This window comes from Schistocerca serialis, unplaced genomic scaffold (genome assembly GCF_023864345.2).
Source record: "Schistocerca serialis cubense isolate TAMUIC-IGC-003099 unplaced genomic scaffold, iqSchSeri2.2 HiC_scaffold_1261, whole genome shotgun sequence".
Lineage (NCBI taxonomy): Eukaryota > Metazoa > Arthropoda > Insecta > Orthoptera > Acrididae > Schistocerca > Schistocerca serialis.
In genome coordinates this window covers 2,431,192-2,459,069 of record NW_026047471.1, presented here as the reverse complement: position 1 = coordinate 2,459,069, position 27,878 = coordinate 2,431,192, and the positions used below count along the sequence as shown (strand labels likewise).

The window sequence follows — 27,878 nt, the reverse complement described above, 5'->3', positions numbered from 1 at the left end:
TGAATGTGTACGGTACTGCCCTGTTTTGATGAACTCTCAGACACCCCACAACTCCTCAACTGGTCCGCTAAATAACGCGATATCAGCACCATTGAAATCTCTGGGACTATTTGGATCAACAGATTAAGCGTACTAATCAACATTCCTGCATTTTGGTACCTGTACGGAATCTGATCAATGAGAGTTTTCAGCCAGACATGACATAACTGCGGACGCTTGTTGATCCTCTTCCACGCTGTTTTGAGGGCATTTCTAAGAGTAGAGGCGGAGTCACACGGTTTTAGCGTGACGTTTCCTGCAGTGACTAGTTATCTACCTGATGTTCTCAAGCTCTGCTGAGCTGCACAGAGCACAAGTGCGTGGCCGTCAGCAGGACGTCACGAAAGGCCTGTGCCAATGCATGGCTTCGTAGGAAGGAACGTAGCAAGTAATTTCCATTCTGACAATCACTTCAGATATCTTCACCATTTATCACTCGTTATATCATTACTATATCAAAATGATTCCAATAAAAATTTTTCGATTCATTACTGATTTCAGAGTTTAATGCCCTATATGAAGCTGCTACTGTCACATCGCTGACAGTTCCGCCCACGTCACGATTTTTACAGAGTGAGTGATTTCCTGTAAGTTTTTTCGATACTCCTCCTAATAAGTATTTACAAATATGCAGTTCTGGAATATGTTCAACTTAATTCTATAGGTTTTCTCGTCCTTAATCTTGACTCTCTAAAATGACCATTCATGAATTTCCTAGGCTCAGCACCTCATAAAGGCTGCACTAAAGGCTAACTTCGCTCTCGTGTCTCCTCTATCAATTGATACGACCAGTGCATCGACTTTTGTTCCTGTGATAATTTTACTTGCTGGGGTTCTACATTCTCCAGCAGCTCCGTTGCGACGCACATGGGTAGTAAATACAACTATCAGACAACCACGCCCGCGAAATGCATCTTTCAATAAATGCGTATTCTATTTATACAAAAGTTTAGGTGTATTTTTTCTGTAGGTCTGGAATGATTGTAGTACTCTTCCTGCGTAATATTTCATGTAATATTATTTCCTCTTCAAGTTTACTAAAAAGCGTATATTAGGAGTTTCATTCACTTCAGCACATTATATGGCATTACCTCCAGTCAATTCTGTAGTGTCAGGTGTAGGGGTAGGTTAATCTTCTGATCGCTCAACGAATAAAGAAGCGATTCGTATTGATAGTCTATCCTCACTTTTCAGATATCCACGTTACTTCATACTCTTATGTAATATAACAGAGTGGTCTAATGGAATACCTATTCGTGATCTACTGAATGTGAGTGACCTGACGCAAGAAAATAGTCAAAAGCTTAGAAAAGCCAAACCACGTTACAGAACAAATGTAGATATAGACTGTGTTATATTTAATGTCATAATGAGATCTATTAACTATATCTATAGTACACTTCCATCGTCCACGAGGCATGATTACAGAAATACGAAATAGCTGAACGGGGATACCCAAACGCAGGTGGGAAACATGCGGTTCACGGATACAAATGTCGTGTCTTATCTCTCCAGCATACCTTACAGTGATGGGAGGAAACTGCGTACAATCATCTATTTGAGTCAGAGAACGCGAGCGAGCCTGCTAATTTTTGCAATATTGCACTCCTGAGTCTACGTCCTCATCTGGACCTGACATGACTTCTTGCAAGACAAGGTGAGAGACTTCCCACGTGTCTGGACAATTTGAGTGCGTCAGAATGAAAATCCGAAACTGTATTAGTGACGCGCGTATAATTTATCATTTTAATAATTTTCGTTTGAACAGTTTCACAGGCTGTCATCCTTTATTTATGACGCTGCAGAAAAGCTAGTAGTGAAAAGGTCGCAACCATTTTGGGTCAGTTTCCGTTATGTTCTTTTGTGCATTCATCAATATGGCCATTTCGTGCTCGAATGGACTACCTAACGAATACCACATCCTTTTGCATTTATTCATAGCTACTGATTCACAATGTGGTATTAATACGGTACGTAGCGGAGAGATAAGCTTATTATTCAGTGTCAACAATAGCTTCTTTCGAAGAGGTGCAACCGAGGAAACGTCATAGTTGGTACAGAATCGCCGAAATGGAGATTGCCAGCGCTGTCGCGATTGCTCTTTTCGTGATGTATAACGTGATTGGGTGGTAAGTTGCATCAGCACTATGCTTGAGACGCCAGTAGCTCAGTTCTTAAACTTAACTTGACAATTTCGGCATCAGCGACAGATGAACAATAGAAGTTGGCTCCACAAAGCATCTTCCACATTTTGGAGTAGATTTCTTAACGACGGTTGCTGCTATGGATACGTTCCTGGTTTTCTAGACACGTGAAATTAGTAATAAATCGAATATGTAAGAAACTTCAAAGATGATTTGTGTAGTAATAAGTCGGGTGTGTAAGAAACTTCAAAGATGATTTGTGTATGTGCGTCGAAATTAACAAGGATTCGAAACGATTAGAAGTGAAGTCTCGCAGTTTTCTAGCCACACGTTTCCATATTTAGTGCTATTCCTTCTACAATGCGTGTAACGTATTTTCCGCATCTGGTTAGAATGTTTGTTGCATAACAGCTTCACAATGCATCATGCGAAGAGTGTATCTGCAGTACTATATTTTCTTCGCTGTTTACATTCCAGTTTCCTGCACATCGAGTTTTAAAGATGATTTAGTTGCAGGCAGCCATAGAGTTTTAATGGTCGTTCCGAAAAAATAAAAGTAGATAATTAATTTATTCTGCGAAAGTAGAGGAGAGTGTTGTGTCTGGATGACAGAGCATCTACGAACACATATTGTATCCTGGTCGGCGTTTTAGTTTACCGAGTGATTTTAGAATCGCATGAAGGAATACGCAATAGAAAGCGCCGTAAGCAACTTCCGCCATTCCATTTTCTGCAGTTTTCGTTGTTAAAGAGACATGAGATTTTGTGTTGTGCGGCGTTTGTTAGTATGACGAGTTCAGAATATTTAAATGCCATGTAACACTTTGAATCAATATGCAGCATATTGTTAATTATTTAGTTACAGAATTTTATTGCAAGTAAAATTCAGTATATTTTTCATACTAGTTGCATAACACGTGGACGATTGAGCCACATTTCGTTGGTCTTGAAATGGCAGGAAGTTTTCTCCCATGACACAAGTGTTATTTTTAATTGTGCCTATTTAATGTCTTAACAATTTTTCCTGTCTTCAGAACGGAAATTTGCTTTTATTTCCAGTAGGTTCTGCTTCAAAATGTTTTTCACTTGTAAGTAGTTTTTGAAATCACTTCTCATATCACTTACTGATTCTTGGTATGTAGAAGAGCAACAATCGAACACACAGACTATTACACACAGTACTGACAGGATTTTCTCGAGTGCAAGACTTTTAAATTTGTCTATAATGTTTGTTCCTAGGTAGATGACCGTGTTTTATCATGGAACAGTTTTTCGCATTTGGTTTTTCAATTTTGGAAAACCGTTACTTTCCCTGAGTGGTTTTTGTAGCTTCAGAAACAGACTGCAGCAAGCATAAGGTGAATGCGAACGTTTCAAAATGAGTACGAAAATACATTAAACTCCTATTACAGGGCTGGCTCCAGGTGATAGAAAAGTGTTCCGGGGTAGAACAGTGCCCCCTGTACGTCTGCAGGTCTGGTTGACACTGATAGCCACGCGCCACAGTACCGTGTCACGCCGCTACGTGAGCGAAATCAACATCTACATCTGTACTCTGCAAACCACCGTGAAGTGGATGGCAGAGGGTACGTCCCACTGTAACTCGTAATTAAGAGTTGTTCCTGTTTCTTTCACGTATGGAGCGCAGAGAGAATGGCTGTTTGAATGCCTCTCAGTATGCAGTAATTATTCTAATCTTATCCTCACCACCCATATGCATACGTAAGGAGTTGTAGTATAACCCAGAGAAATAATTTAAAGCCTGGTCTTGAAACTTTGTTAATAGACTTTCTCGGGATAGTTTGCGTCTGTCTTCAAGAATCTTCCAGGTCTACGACATGCTTTACCCACGACTGAACCTATGTGATAATTCTAGTTCATATCCCTTCCAAGTATTACACTCAGGTATTTGTATGAGTTGGACGAGTCCAACGGTGACTCATTGATATTATAGTCATAGGGCAATACGTTTTGTGAAGTGCAAACTTTTCCATTTCTGAACATTTAGAGCAACTAGTTAATCTGTGCACAACGTTGAAATCTTATCTTACATTTCCGAACATTTAGAGCAAGTTGCCAATTAATATTGCGCAGCCTACTGATAAAAGTGGAAATGGGCGCCATTTTCTTTTGGTTATCCTAGTTAAGTGCTACGGTACTGCAGTTTCTACCAGGATGGCAGACAAGTCGATGTAAATAATCAAAAAGCTGAGTGCGTAACTTTATTTGTTCTAAATGAAATTTTAATTTCATGACTAAACTTCGAATTCAGTGTTGCAGAACTCTTTGTTGTTCCAACTGAAATAGTGCTTATTTTGTCATATAGTATTGAATTTCATCAACTTTTATCCTTATATTAGAAAACTTTTTACTTCCTTAAAACTTGCACCATTGCGCTAAAAAATCCCAAGAAACACATGTTATCACCACAAGTACAGTTTTCAAGTTGAAGTAAAAACGCGTTGCAATAAACAGATCTTGATAGTTTACAGTTGTTTTGGTGAAGAAACTTTACATCAAAACTTTCTCTACTGCTGTTATGCAGAGGGTGCACAAAAATATGGAAACACCAAAAACACAACATTGCCATGACAGCTGTGGCGTAGAAAACCGTTGGCATTCAAAACAAATTCGAATAGTCTCGGATTGGACAAATACAGGTCCTGCGTGGTTTGCAAGGAAATGTTATACCATACTTTCTGGAAAATTGTGCCAATTTCAGGTAATGACGATGGAGGTGGCTAGCGTTCACGCACTGTTCTCTCCAAAACAGACTACAAAGACCCAATAATACTGAGACCTGATGTCTGTTGTGGCCAGAGGAGATACGAAAATTCATCCTCGTCGTGGACGATGCGGGCTGTGTGAACAGATCCCTGTCCTCTTGAAACGCAACATCACCTCTGGGGTACAAACATCGTACTACTGGATGGACCTGATCAGCCACAGTAGTCACACAATCCCTGGCAGTAATACGATCTTGCAGAGTACCAATTGGGCCCTTGGAATACCACGATATGTCGGTCCAAACCACCACCGAGCCTCGGGCATGAACTGCCGTTGTGATGTTAACTCGACAAGAAGTTGGAAACAGTGTGAAACAAGGCTCAACCGACCAAACGACACACTTCACTTGCTCTATACACCAGGTATTATGCCTTTAGCACCACATTTACTTGTCACTGACATTTGCATCACTGATGAGTGGTTTTGGAATTATATCTCCCCCTGCAATTCCGAACTTTTAGAGTTCCCTTCATGATGTTTTGTTGCTAACAGGGTTCGCGAATACGACATTCAGCTCTTTAGTGACTTTGGCGTCTGTCGTCCTCTTAATTTTCGTTGAAATAACCTTCAATGACCCTCCTTCACTATCACTCAACACACACACATACTTTTGCCCTCGTTATGGCTTGGCGGCTGATGATTTCCCCTTTCCCTTTATGCGGTATAAATTTTCGATACGGTGCCTCTTGAAACACCAAAAATCTCGGTTACGAATGACCGAACCATTCAAGCACCAACAATTTGCCCATGTTCGAATTCACTTAGCCCTCACGTAACGTACTCACAACTACAGCGAACACTGTTCTGGCCACGTCTGACATATTGACGAAAAATGTTGAGGAAATTGCGCTGGCGCCGTTCGTGGTCAAATACAACATGGCAAATCTCCAGGCTTTACTAGCATCTGCGTTTACTTTCAAACAGTTATTTCTCGATCTCTTCAGATATTTTTGTCCAACCCCTGTATATTACACACATCGCACAACAACACAGGCCTGTCAGGTTGTACGACGTACATCCATAGGAGACATGGACGATGGTAAGACTTAGTCGTATGACATGCTCAGGGATCAGACATAATACATGCTGAGCATGAGAATGAATACTGATGTAACAGTCTCACGTAGCAATCTCTCACAATTGGACTGCACTGAAATGTTACCAAGGACTTGATTCATCAAAAACTATATCTCACACTCGTGGCAATGGTTTTCACCGTCTGTCGAAGAGACGACAGAACGTCGTCTGCTTTTCCATTTTTCACTCATACCATTACGCTGATCTGTAGCATAAGACATGATGATGTAAATATCTTCGATTTACTAATGCGATACATCCGTGAAAAACACATTAACCGAAATGACAGAGTCGCCTCGTCGAACAATCAAGTTAGATAATTCCAAAACAAGACCCTGAAGCGAAGAATTTATGAAATAAATATGAATTCCAGACTATTTTCGTTGCCATCAAAGTAAATATTTGTCCTAACAAATGTGACGTCCTTGGGTATTAGAAAACGGAAGGGAGAACGTGGAGGAATAATGATAAAACGGTTCGGTAGGCTGCATCCGCTCAGTATTTCCAGTTGTCGTCCTCTAGGTACAAAAAAAACTTTTACTTAATAACGTTTTCCACACTCATTTCACACCGCGTCAGTGTAAAATACGCTACGGTCGCAGGTTCGAATCCTGCCTCGGGCATGGATGTGTGTGATGTTCTTAGGTTTGTTAGGTTAACGTAGTTCTAAGTTCTAGGGGACTGATGACCTCAGTAGTTAAGTCCCATAGTGCTCAGAGCCATTTTTTGAGTGTAAAATACCACAAGCACAAGACATGGAATTTTTTCGCATCATATCTCAGACGGAACATGGGCAGTCTCTCGATAGATTTCGAAGTATGAGAAGCATCTATTCTAACACCTGTATCGTACCGCCAAACGATTTGCTAACGCTGCTGAATTCGGAACAGTCAGAGTGGACATTTGGATCGGCAGCGCTGAACGGTAGTAACTCGTTCGTCATTGTTCGCCCGAACTGCCCAGACAATTCAGAACTTTCTGCAGGGAAAATCAGCACTAGAAGTGCATGGGGGACAACAGTAATAACAGAAAAATGTGCATAACATGTGTAAGATCTTTACATTTTATGTGTTTTTTTTCTAGTCAGTTCGCCTTAACTTTTGAAAATAAACTCAGACCAACGTACTCGCTTCTAACGATTTCGGGAATCAAATCTTTAATAGTCGAAAAGGAATTAAATATAAAACATCGTGGTCACTGAACATTATGTTAGAATCTACTGCTGAGGCACTGTCGCAAAGAGGTCAGTGTGAGAGTACACTCGAGTATAATATGACACAGCTGTCACCGAAAGTGTCATCTGTAGGCAGCAAGAAAAACTGTGTTAATCGTTATTTCGAAATTCGATAAAAATTGTAGCAGAAATCATTTCATGGCAATGGTCTTAACACCATACTCTTTTTCAGGCTTTATAAAACAATAAATAACAGAAAGCTCTCATTTATGTTCTCCGAATATCGCTGTATAGTTATGGACGACTGCACGATCTTCTCGTTTGTCTCCGGTCTCTCGGGCATTACCCATAAAACGTAAATGAAACTGAGTAGAGGAAAAACTTTGGCGTCGAATGCCACAGGGCTTTCATTCTCCGGTGAGAAGAGTGTAGGTGTTAATTTTAATTTTATGTCATCTTGTTAATTTACTTACATTGGTACTTGGGAGACACCATTCTCAGCTTTAAAGTATCATTGCGACTGCTCAGACTCTGATCTGACGAGAAATCTAGTTAGTTATCACTCCAAAAACCATGAAAACGAAAACGTTAAAGGTTCCAAATATTTCGTAGTGCCTCCGTTACAGGACAACGGGTAAGACAGGTCTTCCCTCTTTTCGTTTTACAAAGCCTTTCCTCGGTTCCGGTTGGACCTCCGGTACGTGATCTATCGACCGGCAATATTTTATCTAACAGTGTTATAAACACCCCGCTATGAGACATTAGGCGCCTGTAAAACAAGCCAGGCACAGAATTAGCTGCCGAAGCTTGTGAGCCATCACTCTACAACATACGAGAGATCCTGAGGGTGCAATCAATACTTACTATAAAAACAGATGCACGTATATGTGTACGAACGTATATTCAATATACTCTTCCTATACCACTGGTCGGATTAAAACGAAACTTGTTACACATATCACTTTCTCTCTGGAAAGATTTTCTGTGGAGGTAAGTACCTCCTACGTATAAAAGGGGTGGGGGTGCAAAACCAGAGGAACCCATCTCATCTCAATACCAGTTACTTTTGTCATCCAGAATTTGAGAATGAGAACACTTACAGACTTGCAACAAACTTTATTTATAATTTCATATCTTTACGAAATATTTTCTTGCTGACGAAGTGAAAAACGTTTGTCTCTTACTACATTTTCGCTGTTCGTGCAATAAGACTGCTGCATGAAGCATTACATTTTAATTTATCGTATCTTTATTACTAGCTGTATCCACATGTACCACAGGTCGTACCATCAAAATTGTGTCATTTTACAGCACATAGTTCAGGAGATGTGACGTCGAATACTGAGACGCACGAAAAACTGGCGCGTCATGCGCGACGTTTTATTTATTTTGTTTTTTGCTTCTAACTACATTCAAACTATTCAGATAGTGAAGGGAGACGAAAATTTAATAGTCTTGGGGGACTGAAATTCCATAGTAGGAAAAGGAAGAGAAGGAAAAGTAGTAGGTGAATATGGAATGGGGGTAAGGAATGAAAGAGGAAGCCGCCTGTAGAATTTTGCAGAGAACATAACCTAATCATAGCTAACACTTCTTTCAAGTGTCATGAAAGAAGGTTCTATACGTGCAAGAGGCCTAGAGACACAGAAAGGTTTCAAATAGATTATATAATGGTAAGACAGAGATTTAGGAAACAGATTTTAAATCGCGAGACATTTGCAGGTGCAGACGTGGATTCTGACCACAATTTATTGGTTATGAACTGTAGATTGAAACTGAAGAAACTGCAAAAAGGTAGGAGTTCAAGAAGATGAGAGCTGGATAAACTGAAAGAATCAGAGGTTGGAGAGAGTTTCAGAGATAGCGTTAGGGAACGATTGACAAGAACACTAGGTAAAAGGACGAGAGCTACTCGAATTCCTTGGGTAACAGAAGAGATACTGAATTTAATTGATGAAAAGAGAAAATAGAAAAATGCAATAAATGAAGCAGGCGAAAAGAAGTACAAACGTCTCAAAACTGAAATATTCAGGAAGTGCAAAATGGCTAAACAGGGATGGCTAGAGGACAAATGTAAAATGTAGAGGCATATATCACTAGGGGTAAGATAGATACTGGCTGCAGGAAAATTAAAAAGACCTTTCAAAAAAAAGAGAACCACCTGTATTAATATCAAGAGTTCAGATGTAAAACCAGTTCTAAGCAAAGAAGGGAAATCAGAAAGATGGAAGGAGTATACAAAGGGTCTATACAAGGGCGATGTACTTGAGGACAATATTATGAAAATGGAAGAGGACGTAGATGAAGATGAAATGGGAGATATGGTATTGCGTGATGAGTTTGACAGAGCACTGAAACAGCTAAGTCGAAACAATGTCCCGGGAGTAGACAACAATCCATTAGAACTACTGAGAGCCTTGGGAGAACCAGCACTGACAAAACTCTACCATCTGGTGAGCAAGATGTATGAAACAGGCGAAATATCCTCAGACTTCAAGTCACGGCTGCAAAATACTAACACAAATTCTTTACAGACGGATGGAAGAACTGGTAGAAGCCGACGTCGGGGAAGATCAGTTTGGGTTCCGTAGAAACGTTGGAATATTTGAGGCAATACTGACCCTACGACTTATCTTACAAGATAGATTAAGGAAAGGCAAACCTACGTTTCTAGCATTTGTAGGCTTAGAGAAAGCTTTTGACGATGTTGACTGGAATTCCCTCTTTCAAATTCTGAAGGTGGCAGGAGTCAAACATGGGGAGCGAAAGGCTACTTACAATTTGTACAGAAACCAGATGGCAGTTGTAACAGTCAAGGGGCATGAAAGAGAAGCAGTGGTTGGGAACGGAATGAGACAGGGTTATAGCCTATCCCCAATGCTATTCAATCTGTATAGTGAGCAAGTAGTAAAGGAAACAAAAGAAAAATTCGGAGTAGGAATTAAAATCCATGAAGAAGAAATAAAAACCTTGAAGTTTCCCGATGATATTGTAATTCTGTCAGAGACAACAAAGGATCTGGAAGAGCAGTTGAACGGAACGCACTGTGTCTAACATCAGCAAAAGCGAAACGAGGATAATGGAATGTAGTTGAATTAAATCGGGTGCTGCTGAGGAAATTAGATTAGGAAATGAGTCACTTAAAGTAGTAAAGGAGTTTTGCTACTTGGGGATCAGAATAAGTTATGATGGTCGAAGTAGACAGGATATGAAATGTAGACTGGCAATGACAAGGAAACTGTTTCTGAAGAAGAGAAATTGATTAACATCAAGTATAGATCTAAGTGTCAGTAATTCGTTTCTGAAAGTATTTCTGTGGAGTGTAGCCATGTATGGAAGTGAAACGTGGACAATAAATAGTTTATACAAGACGAGAATAGAAGCTTTCGAAATGTGGTGCTACAGAAGAATGCTGAAGATTAGATGGGTAGATCACGTAACTAATGAGGAGATACTGAATAGAATTGGGGAGAAGCGAAATTTGGGGCACAACTTGACTACAAGAAGGGATCGGTTGGTAGGACACGTTCTGAGGCTTCAAGGGATCACCAATTTAGTATTGGAGGGAAGCGTGGAGGGTAAAAATCGTAGAGGGAGACCAAGAGATGAATACATGAAGTAGATTCAGAAGGATGTAGGTTGCAGTAGGTACTTGGAGATGAAGCCCGCACAGGATAGAGTAGCGTGGAGACTGCATCAAACCAGTCTGTGGACTGAAGACCACAAAAACAGCTCTGTTCACATTACATTTCACAGACTGTAGCCACATACACCGCTGAATGTACCTGCAATATTTTATTACTGTACAGGACCTAGTTCAGGGGATACGACATCGTAAGTATTGAACTGAGTGAAAATGAAACTGCAGAGCGAAATTAGCTAGAGGTAGAGGCGAAAAATGTGTACAAACACGTGTGATATATGTTAAATATCTATCTGTGAAATACTTTTGACATGTGTGTGCGTGGTTAAATCCAATGGTAAAAATTTCATCCTAAAGACCTGAAACTACATCAACCAGTTTGTTACATATGTTAGTTGCGATCTACATGCAAAAACTGTGTATGTGTGTGTGTGTGTGTGTGTGTGTGTGTGTGTGTGTGTGTGTGTGTGTGTATGTGTGTGTGTGTGTGTGTGTGTAGGGGGGGGGGGTGAGAGGTGAAGAGATAAGAACCACCATCCTCCTGTTGGGGTGAGATGGAGAGGGGTGGAGGTGATGGACAGAGGGAGGGGAAAGGAGGGGATGGACTAAAGGAAGAGAGGGGAAAAAATACATACCCAGGACACGCTGGGTACTCAGCTTATAATATAAATTCCTTCAGTCATTAGTATTTCCAAACATCATCTTGACATGCCTTCATGGATTATGGAGTGGCAATGAGACATTTTGGGATCCAGCATCACTGGAAACAAGTATCAGTTATTTATGAGAACCCAGACAGTGCAGTCAGGAATACCAGTGAGGGTAATGTGGTACTGCAGTGTTTCACTACGTTACATGCTACCATCTCACACCCTTAAAAGAGCTTCTATATGCCAAGGCGTGAATGAGTGCTTGGGGATAGAAATAAAAGAGTTACGTCAGGTAAAGCTTTATTACGAGGAAGTGGTGGACACCATTCCAATCACTCTGAGGGAAAGGAATGGAACTAACAAGACTGTGAACAAGGCCTGCTTCATAACGCATGGTCGTCTTCGTTATGGATAGGATTCAATGGTTTGATTGATTCCATTGTGTATCCAGAAGAAGAGCACAAATTTGTCTCGATAGTACACTACCCTCTGTTCTGGGAAGCAATGAATTTAATGTGCAAAACCTGTTAAATTTTTATATGTGTCCTGTCCTCCCACCTAAACTGATAAGAAGAACTAGAATTCTGTAACGTTCTTCGGAGTAGCTGATTAATAGGTACACCTCCTTAGCGAACGAACCATATTTCTTAGTTTTTTTGTACACTTCCGATTGTTTTTTTACGTTTCTTTTGCAACCCTTTCAATCCCTACCTTCATGTCTACATACCTGTTTGTCAAGATAGCCACCCTAGTGACTAACATATTCCTTCCAACGAGAGACCATGTTGTTAACAGTGTCAGCAAAGCGGGAAAGTTGACACGTAATACCTCAATGGATACTGAGACATAATAAAATATTCGGAGGCATTACTTTTCAACACGCCGTTGTTTTTAGCATCTGCATGTCAGATTGTACGTACGCGTCTCCTATCGTATCATGTTATTAAACCATAAGTGTCCGACATCATCGAACACGGTGGCGTAGTTATTAACGGACTGGATTCGCACCCAGAAGAACGACAGCTCAAATACACGTCCCGCCATCCAGGTTTAGGTTTTTCGTGATTTTTCTAAATCTCTACAATCGCTACAGACAAATGCCGGGGCTGTTCCTTTGCAAACGGTACGGCCGATTTCCTTTTCGCACCTAAGCGTGTGCTCCTTTCCCAGCGACCTCATTGTTAGCGGGACGTTAAATTCTAACATTCCTTCCTTTTCTTATGACACCAAAAACATCCATCATCCATGTAACAAATGGTTTCAAGAAACAACACACGGACTTCTTAAAAGAACACTGCAAAAATTCTCGCAGACAGAAAACCGTAGATGCTGCTAAATTTTGCAGACTTGCCTTGAGTATAATGTAGTCGGCAAGTGCCATAGTTACTCTATGGGCTGTCGGTCCACTTTCTGACGGTGCCTTGCGCTATCTGGTGACAGAAACGCCCTTGCACTTTTTTTTTTAAGAATTCTGAAAGCGAAAGTTGTTTCGTTGTGTTTATATATCTTGTTGATGGCTTGTGCATTCTTGGATGCAGTTAGAAACATAAAAGAAAGAACTGGATATGGCCCACTTCAAAATTCTTCTTCCACTTTCTAGATTACATAAATTAAAAACAAGCTATACATAACTAACATTAGTTTGGTTATCAACCAGCAAGAAATTTCAGCTTTACTGGTTACTGAATTTGTATGACGTCCTATTCAATTATGTGGTGTAATAGTTACGGATTTGTACAGTCGATTTGAGGTAATTCAAATGACAGGTCTTGTTACACACTAAGGCAGTTAGACAGTAATGGCGATAATTTATACACCGAAGAAGCAATGACAGTAGTAAGAGAAAGTTTCAAGAGTGAGATTAAAATTCAGGTTGAGAGAATATCAGTGGCGAGATTCGCTTATGGCGTTGTTATACTCAGTGAAAGCGACAAAGAATTAAGGGATCTGTTTAATTTGAGACACAGTCAATTGATTACAGAATGCAGATTGAGTGTGAAACGAAGAAAGACGAACGTAATGTGGAGTGGCAGAAATGAGTTTAGTGACTAATCTAACATCAAAATTGAGACCACGTAGTAAACTAAGTTAAGGATTTCTTCTACCTTGGAAGCAAAACCACACATAATGGACGAAGCAAACAAGGCATGGAAAGCAGGCCAACACAGACGAAGAGGGTAATCCTGTCCAAGAGAAGCCTGTTAATATCAAACATCAGCGTTATTGTGGGGAAGGCATTTCTGAGACTGTACGAATGATAACTAGGAATTCGGCTGGGAAGATTTGGGATCGGATCACCGTAATGGAAGGATGGGGACCCCATATAACTGCTTCAGCGTTCATCATCTTTAATACATAACTTTCTTTTATTAAAGTCAAACAAGTTTAAAAACACAATCAACAACAAAATTGACTGAGGAGGCTTTAGAAAAATGCCACCAATTACGAGCCACCAGTCATTAACTATACGCCAAAAGTACAGAATTTTAAAACAACTAACTACAAAAAAATGGCTCTGAGCACTATGCGACTTCACTTCTACGGTCATCAGTCGCCTAGAACTTAGAACTAATTAAACCTAACTAACCTATGGAGATCACACACATCCATGTCCGAGGCAGGATTCGAACCTGCGACCGTAGCGGTCGCCCGGTCCCAGACTGTAGCGCCCAGAACCGCACGGACACTCCGGCCGGCAAAACTAACTACAGTTATCAAAATTCACTCAGCAGTTTTTTTAAGTACAGCAGCAAATATGTACCCCCTGTCGCTCAGTAGAGGGCAAGGATACAGAATTTTATAAACAATTAACAGTCAATGAATAGTTACATACAGTTAACTATAATTTTCTTATCAGATTTTAAGCAAATGATTTTTAATCAGCTGTTATTAATTATGAATCCACTGTCATTCAGCAGACAGCAAATGCAGAATTTTAAAAATAGTTAACAGTCACTGGATAAACAGCTACAGTTGGCCAAAATTCACTGATCAGATCTTAAGCAAATGACTTATAAACAGCTGTTATTAATTATAACCCACTGTCTTTCTGAACACACACAAGGAACAGGATTTTAAACCAGTTAACAATCACTGAATAGGCAGCTACTGTTAACGAAAATTCACTGATCATATTTTAAGTAAATGATTACTAAACAACTACTATAAATTATGAACTCACTGTCGTTTAATAGACAACAAAACACAGAACTTTAAAAAAATTAACGGACGCTCAGTAGGTATCTACGATAAGCCAAAATTCACTGAGCAGTTTTGGACCAAATTACTTTTATACAGCTGTTATTAATTATGAGTGGTGGTAGCATAAAGTCCACAGGACAGGGAAAGTGGGGGGGGGGGGGGGGGGGGAAAGGGGAGGAGTCAGAGGTAAGGACAAATATGGAAGTTACTTATCTTGAACGGGATGGTTGCCGTCCTTCCACCCCTTTAGCGTCCAAGACACCGGACCGCCTTCACTAGCGTCGAACCGGACAGAAACCGCTTCGCAGCGCAGTTGATAAACGACAGTCAAAATAAGACTCGGTGCTTTCACAGGAGCCGATACGTTCTCTCGTGCTCCATCCAGAACTCCAAACCCCTCGCGATCCCGGCCAACTCGCTCCACACACCACACATACACACTGCCCAAAACCTTCCTGCTTCGCAGCTTCTGTCCCCACCGATGGCGCAAGCCGCGTATCTCCAAAGTTATCCGGACAAAGATACTCGACGAGGGGCTAATCGACTGAAGATCGTGCCCATACGGCTCATTATAGAACGGTGTTGAAAATTAAATGAACTGATTAGATACGGAATGAACTGATTTTCTCCAGAATCAGTGAAGAAAACAACACATGGAAAACACTGACACCATCAAGGGACCAAATGACAGGACATGTGTTGAGGCATCAGGGAGTAACTTCCCTGTTACCAGGGGGAGGTGTAGAGGGTTAAACGTAGAGGAAGACAGAGTGTGTAATAAATCCAGCAAATAATTGAGGAGATATGGTGCAAGTGCTATTCTGGGATGAAGAGGCTGGAAGAGAAGAGGAATTCATGGGGGGACGCCACAAGAAACCATGACTTTCGTTTGACGAAAAAAAAAATAACAAAGAAAAAAATAGGAAATTGGAATAGTGTATAGCTGTGACGAAAAACAAAATTGTTTGATGGTTATATTTTTTAGACTAGCTTTCAAACCGAGGTTTCAATTGTATTGATAACAGCATAACGGAAACTCCTGATAAACGAAGATCAGACAGTATCTTTCCCAGGATAGCTACTGTGGCACAGTGTGAAGTTCGTCTACATTCTCTGCAGAAACGCAAGTCATGCCTCTTCGGCAAGAGGAGTACATGGCTCTGAGGGACTAGTCAGCCATCAGTTATATAATCTTCTAGTGCGGCTGTTTGCAGACACTCAGACAAAACCACGTCATTGTCTGTCACCTCTGTATAGGGCACTCACTATCCTCTGCGAGTGGGATCCTTTTTCGGTGCCAAGGCACACCAGCACGCGGAGCTTGTGATGTACGACCCTCAGTAGTCCACGCTTGGGAAGAGAGAACCCGATTTGCTCAAGAGCGAGGGTCATAATTTGACATCAGGCAAGCCATCTACATTAGCTAAGTACATAGCTTGTATCAACGTTTTCGTTCATCATCCCGTCTTGTTTCCAGAATTGGGAGGGAACACTTAACTGCAATATTAAGCTCTTTTTTCGAAACACACATTCTTATTTTAGAAGTTGTCAAACGTTTCTAAGTGGTTACAATTTTTCATTCCCTTCTATTCCTGATTAATTTTCTACGCGTAATTTAATTTAACCATATACAGATTCAGATAAGCAACTAGTGATGCCAGTTCACATACACAGTCTCAGTTTTCCATAAAATAGAGAAGAATCGATTACACTACCTGTCGTTCGTGTTTAGGGAGACGAGCATTGGAAACCGCGTCTCGCTATGCAGACTTGAGTTTCATTAACCGAAAAATCCTCGAGATTGACGAAATTTTACTGAAGCTCGGAATTTATCGCGGACTTGGAGACGATATTAATAGTTTCCACAACGAAACTCTGCTTCAAAATATGGCAAAAAATCCAAAGAGATTCTGGTCATACGTTAAGCACACCAGCTTAAAGACACAATCAATACTTCCACTTCGCGATAGCGATTGTAATGTTACCGGCGACAGCGCCACTAAAGCGGAGTTACTATACATGGTTCCCCGATATTCCTTCCCCAAAGAAGACAAAGTAAAAATTCCAGAATTTCACTCAAGACCTGCTGCCAACATGAGTAGCGAACAAGTGGCGTAGCTACTCAATTCATTTAATAAAGGCAAGCCTTCCGGTCCAGATTATATACTATTTAGATTACCTCCGGGATATGCTGATACACTACTGGCCATTAAAATTGCTACACCACGAAGATGACGTGCTACAGACGCGAAATTTAATCGACACGAAGAAGATGCTGTGATATGCAAATGATTAGCTTCTCAGAGCATTCACACAAGGTTTGCGCCGGTGGCGACACCTACAACGTGCTGACATGAGGAAAGTTTCAAACCGATTTCTCATACACAAACAGCAGCTGACCGGCGTTGCCTGGTGAAACGTTGTTGTGATGCCTCGTGTAAGGAGGAGAAATGCGTACCATCACGTTTCCGACTTTGATAAAGGTCGGATCGTAGCCTATCGCGATTGCGGTTTATCGTACCGCGACATTGCTGCTTGCGTTGCTCGAGATCCAATGACTATTAGCAGAATATGGAATCGGTGGGTTCAGCAGGGTAATACGGAACGCCGTGCTGGATTCCAACGGCCTCGTATCACTAGATCACTAGCAGCCGAGATGACAGGCATCTTATACGGATGGCTGTAACGGATCGTGCAGCCACGTCTCGATCCCTGAGTCAACAGATGGGGACGTTTGCAAGACAACAACCATCTGCAACAAACAGTCCGACGACTTTTGCAGCAGCATGGACTATCAGCTCGGAGACCATGACTGCGGTTACCCTTGACGCTGCATCACAGACAGGAGCGCCTGCGATGGTGTACTCAACTACGAACCTGGGTGCACGAATGGCAAAACGTCATTTTTTCGGATGAATCTAAGTTCTGTTTACAACCTCATGATGGTGGCATCCGCGTTTGGCGACATCGCGGTGAATGCACATTGGAAGCTTGTATTTGTCATCGCCATACTGGCGTATCACCCGGCGTGATGGCATGGGGTGCTATTGGTTACACGTCTCGGTCACCTCTTGTTCGCATTTACGGCACTTTCAACAGTGGACGTTACATTTCAGATGTGCTACGACCCTTGGCTCTACTCTTCATTCGATCCCTGAGAAACCCAACATTTCAGCAGGATAATGCACGACCGCATGTTGCAGGTCCTGTACGGGCCTTTCTGGATACAGGAAATGTTCGACTGCTGCCCTCGCCAGCACATTCTGCAGATCTCTCACCATTTGAAAACGGCTCGTCAATGGTGGCCGAGCAACTGGCTCGCCACAATACGCCAGTCACTACTCTTGATGAACTGTGGTATCGAGTTGAAGCTGCATGGGCAGCTGTACCTGTACACGCCATCCAAGCTCTGATTGACTCAATGCCCAGGCGTATCAAGGCCGTTATTACTGCCAGAGGTGGTTGTTCTGGGTACTGATTTCTCAGGATCTATGCACCCAAATTGCGTGAAAATGTAATCACATGTCAGTTCTAGTATAATATATGTGTCCAATGAATACCCGTTTATCATCTGCATTTCTTCTTGGTGTAGCATTTTTAATGGCCAGTAGTGTATAAAAGCTCCGTACTTCACTATCATATACATCCGCTCGCTGCACGAAAGATCCGTGCCTAAAAGATGGAAAGTTGCTCAGGTCACAGGAAAGAAGTAGGAGTAATCCGACGAACTACAGACCTGTATCACTGACGTTGATTTGAAGTAGGATTTTATAACATGTACTGCATTCGAAAATCCGCCTCGGTAGCTGAGTGGACGCCGGTATGGTAGCTCAGCATGTTCGGTCAGAGCGTTTACCTACCCTCTGTAATAAAAAAACTGAGTGAACGGATCAACGAACAAGCTGAACGAGTGTCATCGTACGTCCGCCACGAACAAATTCAACGAACAATACAGAACAAAATAAGATAACGAAAAAAAATAGTGGCCAGTGCGGCCGAATGCTGTGCAAAGGGGCCCGGGCTCGATTCCCTGCTGGGTACGAGATTTTCTCCACTCAGGGCCTGGGTGTTGTGTTGTCTTCATCATCACATCATCCCTATCGACGCACAAGTCGCTGAAGTGGCGTCAAATCAAAATACTTGCACCAGGCGACCAGTCTTCCCGACAGGAGGCCCTAGCCACACGATATTTCACTTAATTTTCGTTCCAACATTATGAATTACCTCGAGTAAAACGATCTGTCAGAACAGATGCAGGAAATACCATTCTTGACAAGCACAACTAGATCTTTATTCTCGCGAAATAGTGAGTGCTATTGACAGGGAGCCTCATGTTGTTTCTATATTCCTAGATTCCCAAATGGCTTTTGACACAGTTCCTCACAAGCTGTTTTTAAACAAATTGCGTGCCTGTAGAGTGTCGTATCTGTTCTGTGACTGGATTCATCATTTACTATCACAAATATCACAATTCGTAGTAATTGATGGAAAGTGATCGAGTAAAACAGAAGTGATATCTGGGATCACCCAAGGAGGTCTTACAGGCCATCTGCTGTTCCCTATCTATATAAAAGGATTAAGAGACGATCTCAGCAGCCCTCTTAGATTGTTTGCAGATTGTGCTTCATTTAACGTCAAGTAAAGTAATCAAAGGAACAAAACTATTTGCAAAGTGATTTATACAAGATATCTGTATGCTGAAAAAAGTGGCAATTGATCCTAAATAAAGAAAAGTGTGAGGTCATCCACATGACTACCAAAATGAATCTGTTAAATTTTGGATGCACGATGTTACTGTGAATTCAACTACGGGTCTAGGAAATGCAATTATGAAAAACTTAAATTGGAATGATCATATAGACAATGTAGTGGGGAAGGCAAACCAAAAACTGTGTTTTCTGGGCAGAACACTTGGAAGACGAAACAGGTCTAGTAAAGAGGCTGCATACACTGCACCTGTCCACCCCTGTACGAATATTGCTTTGCAGTATTGGATCCGTACTAGATAGCACTGATGGAGGATATTGGAAAAGTCAAAACAAGGGAACCTCATTTCGTACTATCGCAAAGTAGGGGAGAGAGTGTCATGGATATGATATTCGAGAGTAGTAGGAGAAGGGTGGCGTCAGTGCATTTGGTTAATGTGGTTTGTCTAAATCAGGGGCAAGGATGCACTCAGGGGCAAACTGATTGTTCTCCTATGACTAACAGGTCACTAACCTACTGTTCTGCTAACAGGATCCTTCCTTTTGATTCACAGGCCCTTAACCTATTGTTTCCCGGCAGCTCCACCGAGTCCTCCCCAAAAACCCTCAGGAAACCCCCAACCCATCCCCTCCCCCTCGGCCGGCCAGAGTGGCCGTGCAGTTCTAGGCGCTACAGTCTTGAGCCGAGCGACCGCTACGGTCGCAGGTTCGAATCCTGCCTCGGGCATGGATTGTGTGATGTCCTTAGGTTAGTTGGGTTTCATTCGTTCTAAGTTCTAGGCGACTGATGACCTCAGAAGTTAAGTCGCATAGTGCTCAGAGCCATTTGAAGCTCGCTGATGCAGGTACACTTCTAGCTCCCAGTTATTCGAATAGCCTCCTCTCATTCTTATCAATTGACTGACTACTTAATTAAACTGATCAATTAATTAACCTCTCCCCCTCTGGTAAACCCCCACATCCCTCCTTCCCCCTCTCCCTGCTCCACCCACAGCTGGAAATTGATGGCTCTGCGGCAGAGAGAAACGATCTCATAACAGGAAATTCAAGGGTATATTCTTTATTTATAAGAAATTCTGTTTGCGGGGTTGGATTTCTCTTGCTCATTGTTCTCTGCTGTTTGGGAAGATGCAGGTCTTGTAGGAAGTATTTCATCAAATGCTTTCCTCATTTTTTTTCCAATCATGCAAGGAATACTGTCATGAAACACTTACGACATGTAATTACACTGGTAAAAATTTTTCAATCGCGAAGCATGAACCATCCACTGGACCACGCAGAATGCCACCGCACGCACTGCCAGCAGTCAGGGTGCACTGGCAGCCCCTGCAAACGCGGCGAAACAAGTGTTCTCCTAGCCACCAAAGCTGATGCATGGCTTTCTTAGCTGCAGGTCCAGTACCGATCGAGATGTTTGCATAGAGGCTCACCCTCACAGATGCAGCTAACAGGTTGTCAGTGTTACACTGACGTCACACGTCTATGTAAATAACACCCAAGTCTCCCTCTGGATATACTCTAGAAATCTGATGCAATGTATTCAGAAAACTTTTACGAAAATATCCCAGAACAACACAGGTTGCATTGTTCCTAGAGATCCTTACAGGATAGCCCATTCGTCACGTGTTACGATGTACTGCCTTCAACAAATATCTCAGAAATGGTAAACATTCTCACCGCTGAAAGCCTTCATCATGTCTGTGCATGGTTGCGAAAAAATCATTTATCATAAAAGCATTCTTGTTATTTGGGAAGAGAGCACTGTCAAAGAACAGATGGGAAATTCAGATGTGGATTTAACTTAATAATTAAAAATCAAATTGGACACCATTAAAACTACATCTAATAAAAATAAGGAAAGAGTTGTTTTCTGTATCTAAAAGTGTATGCTAAAGTGAATGAAGATTTGGTACAAGAATATCTGCTTCTCTTGTTCGCTAATCTACCAAAAATCCAAAGATATCTCCTAAATACAATGATCCATGGGCATGTATTTCAGATGTGGAAAGTGGGTAGCTGATGACCTTGAAAAGTAGTTGAAACTAGGTAGCTGAAAGTATAGTGAGCCCCTTTTCGTACCTATATGAAGAATTTAGCTGTCAATGCAATATGGCGCCCTGTACAAAACAGGTTTGCCACTGAAAGTCTCGTCTGCAGAAGAGAATGGCAAACAGTGCTGCCACACCGGCAGTAATTTGGCGGTTGAATTCAGGAAGAGCTAACCAGAATGCTCCATTCATTCACAAGAATTCCTTTGTGCTGGGACACACTAGCCTCTACAGACTGGTTCAAACAAGATGGGGGCAAGGTATCTACTTAAAGTTCTGAGAGTAATGTGATGTCTTGTTTGTTCAAGTGTTCAAAGACAGGATGAAGCATACCATCCATCCCTGGCAGGATTGTGGCGTTAGGACAACTCCACTGTAGGTCAGAGCTTCGAATTCTGTTTGTGAAATTGTTCTGAATTTCCCATCTTTGCTTAGACAGTGCTCTCTTCCCAAACAACAAGAATGCGTTTATAATAAACGGAGTTTTCGCAACTACGCACAGCCGTAATGAAGGCTTTTAGTGGTGAGAACGTTTACCATGTCTGAGACGTATTTTGAAGGCAGGGCAGCGTAACACATGATGAACAGGCTGTCCCATTAGGATCGGTAGAAAGAATGCAACTTGTGTTATTCTGGGATATTTTCATAAACAGAGGGAGACTTGGCTGTTATTTACATAGACATGTGACGTCAGTATAACACTGTCAGCCTTTTAGCTGCACCTGCAAGGGTGAGCCGCACCTATGAGAGCTATGCGTCAGCCATGGTGGGTAGGAAAGCAATTGCTTCGACAGGGATTTCTCATGTGTCAAGTATAAGAGGGCTGCCACCATCTCATGCTTGTGGGACCTAAACAGACACCTGCACATGGCCCGGCAGCTGATAGCCACATCGTTGCTTTGTGGGGCTGCCAGTACACCCTGACTCCTGGCAGTGTGTGTGGTGGCGTTGTGTGCAGTCCAGTAGACAGCACATGGTTCGTGTTTGAAAGATTTTTACCAGTATAATTACGTGTCATAAGTGTTTGATGATGACATTCCTCGCACAATCGGAATAAAAAAAGTAAATCAATCAATGTGATTACTCCAGAATGAGATTTTCACTCTGCAGTGGAGTGTGCGCTGATACGAAACTTCCTGGTAGATTAAAACTGTGTGCCGGACCGAGACTCGAACTCGGGAGTTCGAGTCTCGGTCCGGCACACAGTTTTAATCTGCCAGGAAGTTTCAATGTGATTACTTCTTGCACGGCCTGCATCTTTCCTAACAGCAGAGAACAACGAACGAGAGAAATCCAACCGCACAAACTGATTTTTTTATAAATAAACAATATACCCTTGAATTTCCTGTTATGAGGTCCTTCCTCTCCATCGCAGAGCCACCAATTTTCCGGTAGGGGAAGGGTGGGGAGGGGGGGGGGCTGGAGGGATGGGGATGTTTACCAGAGAGGTAGGACTAATTGATCGGTTTAACTAAGTAGTCAATGATATTGAGAAGAATGAGAGGGGACTATTCAAATAACTCAGAGCTGCAAGTGTACCTGTCTCAGTGAGGGGAGGGGGTGGGTTGGAGGTTTCCTGAGGGCTCAGAGGGGAGGAGAGGGAGAGGTGGGGAACAATCTGTTAAGGAACTGTCAATCAAAAGGAAGGATCATGTTAGTAAAACACTAGGCTAATGACCTGTCAGTACAACAGGTTGATCCTGAGTGCCTACTAGCCTCTGATGCAGGCAATCCACACTAACAAAATGCACAGACACGGCTCTTGGCCTACTATTTTTGAGTTGGGGTGACAACCAGTAAAACAATAGCATTTTTCATTGCAGTGAAAATTTCCCATGACATTTCAATATACTGTGTTCTGCTACAAGTGCGAGAATATTTTGTGAACACCCACATTCATAGGGAGAAATGATCATTGTAATAAAATAAGGACGTCAGAGCTTGCACAGAAAGATTGAAATGTTCGTTTTTACCATGTGCTCTTAGTGAGTGGAACGGTAGAGAAATAGTGTGAAGGAGGTTCGATGAACCATCTGTCAAGCACTTCAGTGTGAATTGGAGAGCAGTTATATAGATATATATGTCGGATGTCATTTGAGGTGAATAGAGGGTTAAGGTTCTAGCAAACAATGATAGTTTACCTCTTCTTTTCTGTTTGGTGAAGAAAGTGTTCCGACTCTAAATATCGTTCAGTCGACCAAACTTCAGTCTATAGTCTTCCTTCCTTGAAGCAACAATGGAAGGATCGTTGATATTGCGCATCCCTGAAAGCGCTGTCCAAATAATCAATCTCCCTTATTTATTTCCACGCATCGGAAAAAGAGATACTGACTGGGATTCATTTCACATGTGGCGAAGTATCAGATGCTAAGGGGAACTGTTCCTACAAAAACTGTTGAATAAAGAAATAAAGACACTTAACCTAAGTCCCACTGACTGCTGTGGCTTGATTGTTACCTTGAATAAAATAAATATCTGTCTCCAAGATCAAATCTTTTCCCAAACTGGTTCCTACGAGGTTACTGACAAAAATTTATTTAAAATAACGTTTGTCTGGGAGAGATGAACAAGTCACATAAGACACAACCCTGGGGAAACGAGATCTACATAAATGTTAATTATTTTGCCATAGGTATCTTAGGATGTAGGTAGGTGCTTAAATATACAAATATACAGTATGCTGAACTGTTTTAGATTTTTCTCATGCGTAGTATTAACGTGTCTCACATATAGGCCAACTTCTACAGCTTTTACAATTAAATTTTACTTTCATTTTCAAATCTTCTGTTAATTACTAAAAGCCCTTAAAATATGTAAACGTTTATAAATCGGAAGGGACGATGGTTAAGGTACAGCTGGAAGAGTGGTTTGAGTTTTGTACTTGACAAAACAGTTGGAGGTGTGGAAGTCCTTCCCAGTGTATGAACAGGCGCTGACAAGAGAGGTGGCAGCCTCTTTGCTGCAGGAGCTCCTCATAACACAGACGGCAGACAGCAGAAGCAGATAGCAGGGCCGTACCAGAACAAGGCTGGCCACACAGCCTGCTCATACAGACAGTGACACGGAAACCCTTGTCGCATGCACTGTAACACACTCTGACTGTCTTGCGTTTACTGCAGTATACAGTCTAATATTTAAACTTCTCATGTTTCAGGTTCCTCTGGTGGACCTGTATCGTCCTGGATCGGTAAGACCCATTTTAGCTTTTTACTTTTACTTTACATTATCCATAGATATTTCTAAGTACTTTGCCTGGTCACAGGTAAAGTACATTCCTTTTGATTACATTCCTTTCATCATCAAAATTAAACGAGTATGTGGACTTACTCTGGGGCCCCAAATCCCTGACTGTACCAGATGTCAAAGAAATGATGATATGTCCCAGGATGATGTAGGCTTCAGGACTCCAGAATGTGGTTTAGGCCACTACTGGGAAGGGATATCTTCTTCACATACATTTGCAGCAATCCTTGTGTATATACAAGTGCTGTATCATATGAATTTGTCTAGTGCAGAGGGTTGTAATGAAGCTGTGTAGAGTGTAGAGGTGACTTTGTGTCCTTGATGGTGAAAGAGGAAGTGACAGCAGATATCACAGCTAACTCCTTCTTCTCCAGTATCAAACCAGAGGGCAATAAACATGATGTCACAATATGACCAACGAACCACAACTGACACTTTTGTACCCAGTAATTCAACATGTCTCTGCAGAATGCCTGGGCATTGAAACCAGGGCGCAGACATATAGTCTGGTGACCAGAGAGTATGCAAGACTCTGTCTGAACATCAGTCTGATGGAAACCTATGGAAACATCTCGTATCATTAGGAATTATACGGAAAAGTCATAGACTGAACGCCTACACATCCTGTTCATAGCTACAGCCGCAGAGGCTGGTTCCAAAGGCGTGTCCAAATTCTCTGAATCTTCATGTATGTAACGTCTGTATAGGCAACATTTATAAAATTATTAACAACTTTTTGTCTTTTTGGCCCCGGTTTATTTTCCAGAGAAACACAAATACGTCATACAGTTTTATTTGGAATGAAAAGCTCCTACGTGGAAATGAGCTATACAGATCTCTACCTGCCCTGTGGTCCTCCCGCCCACTGCTGGATGGAGTGTCATTGTATCTTTAAAAACAATGCTTCGTCTAACAGAGAGAAGATTCTGCGAAGTCGAACTGCTACCACAACTGGAGTAGATCAGCTGGAGTTATCTCCAAGACATAGACATCTCGCTCGATGCTCTCCCAGGTGTACTTAATAGGACCAGTGTCATATGATATGAAAACTTACACAAGTGGCCTCATGTGTGGGGAGTGTTCCTCAAAGCATTCACACTTAACTGACAAAAGTAATGAATTGGACTCCTGAAACTACAAGTCAACACTGGGCGCTAAAGGTGGTGAAACAGATTTACGCACTTATAATCAAACAGTAGGTTAAGGTACTGATGGCCGGGAGAAGATGATAGTAGTGCATCAAACACCTCTTTTCATCCTGCGTACTGAACATGTGGCTTGAATGAATTTGATCACTGCCATTGGCGTGCACCAACTTATATCGTGACACATTACTCCTGATGTGTATTTTCCAAGCTTATAGGGCAAATATTCTTCCGATCTCCAACACTTCGACCACTGTCGGCAATTCAGAGTACACTTCACACCTCTTGATAAGATAGTTGGGACTGAGCGAGGTGGTGCTGTGGTCAGACACTGGACTTGCGTTTGACAATACAGAAGTTCCAGCTCCATCCCTCACAAACCTGTCTTGGGGTTTCTGTGATGTCCCTAAATAGCTTACGGTAAATTTCTAGATGATTCCCTCAGAAAGAAAGCAACCAGTTTCCTTACCTGTCCATCCCCATCCTTTCCCAATCCAGCCTTGTGCCCAACCTGCAGCACTCTTAGCATCAAGGGGACATAGAACCATAACATTTTTCTTGTGCCCACAGCAATTTCGGTGCTTGTTTTGTGCAGCGAGTGTAGGTACACATGTGGAGCGATGAATTGTCTGCCACAGGGATATGGCGATATGGCTGTTGGCAGGATGCTGTCGTCCAGCATTAAAATGGCTAATAGTCGCTGCATTATTATCCATCAATCCACAGTCACAAGCCACGACAGTTGACAATAACAAATTACAGTATAAATACAGTGTTCACATGTCGACGAAAGGCTGTAGAGGTAGTGATTTTTTTTGAATCGGTGCTGTGTCCTCACAACATTGGCTAAATGGTGACATATGTACTGATATCACAGATCCTATGCCATGTATGCTCTTCTGTTCAGTGTATCCCAACCATGGGTGCCAAGACGAGTGGTATGATTTATTTTGCTGTGTCCAGAGAGTAAGTTTGAATGGAGTGTCATTCTGTGGACCCAAGATGGCAGACAGCCCAGATATGTGACTGCTGTGAGTGCCACTGTGGTCGAGCTAGTATCGAGCATGTATGGTGGTATAATGAGTCAGCTGCAACTAGAGGAACCAGCAATGTCTTCCAGCACAATCACCAATTTTTATGAGGCGAATAAGCCTACAGCGAAGAACCGGCGGCCAAAATGTCATGGTGGCCAATGTGTCCATACCGTGGGGTGGACCTGAGCAGCTGCATGGAGACGAATGTGCAGGTTCTGGGCAGAATTGTTCCTGAGGAACTCAAGAATTTGATGCACTACACTTCTGTCACCTGAATGTCACTACAGTCTGTGAGGGGCATGGCCGCTGTGTGGACACAACAACTTGGTGGAGTGGTTGGTGCCTGTTCACAGCCAGATGGACAGTGATCCCAGTTGAGGCAGAGAACCTGGCTTCGGCATATCAAGAGGAGCACTAACTGAGAACTTTTGCAGCTGACAGTTGCATGCTGGTGACTTTGTGGTTGGTACAGTGTATCGTGTGGTATACTAGCTGTACATTGGGTACATCTGATAGCAAAAGCGTTCCACTTGCAAGTCTGTGGTTGTTGTGTGACAAGGTGTGGTTGGTTATTGATTGCACATAGAAGTGTGTGTGTGTGTGCAGTGAGTGAGAGCACTTTAGCTTGTTAACTACATGATGTGAGTGTGATTAATTGTTTTGATCCTAAAATGTCAGCTTAAATTATGCTGTGAACATAACTCTCTTGTTGAGAGAGCTGCTGTGCAAATGAACTTTTACAGAGCATAATGTGTAGTTCGTTGTGGTATTATATGGTGACAGTGTTGGTAGTAAACAAATACGCAGTTTTGTGTTATGATCCTAGTTAGGTAATAGTGTGTTTTTATATTCTGTCTTTTGCTACTGAAGTTGTCTCACATATAATTACTCGTTATGTGCCAAGCATTGTAAATTTTTGTCATTGTTAGCTGTGTACGATTGTCCTAAGGTAAGGTTATTTGATGGAAGATACTTTTTATTGGTTGT

At 41.9% G+C, this 27,878-nt stretch overlaps 1 protein-coding gene across 5 annotated transcripts in view; it reads left to right on the top strand.

Moving 5' to 3' along the window:
- Positions 1–27,878, top strand: part of LOC126438132 (uncharacterized) — a 1,198,954-nt gene that overhangs the window by 339,572 nt on the left and 831,504 nt on the right. The gene's annotated exons all lie outside the window — the stretch shown is intronic.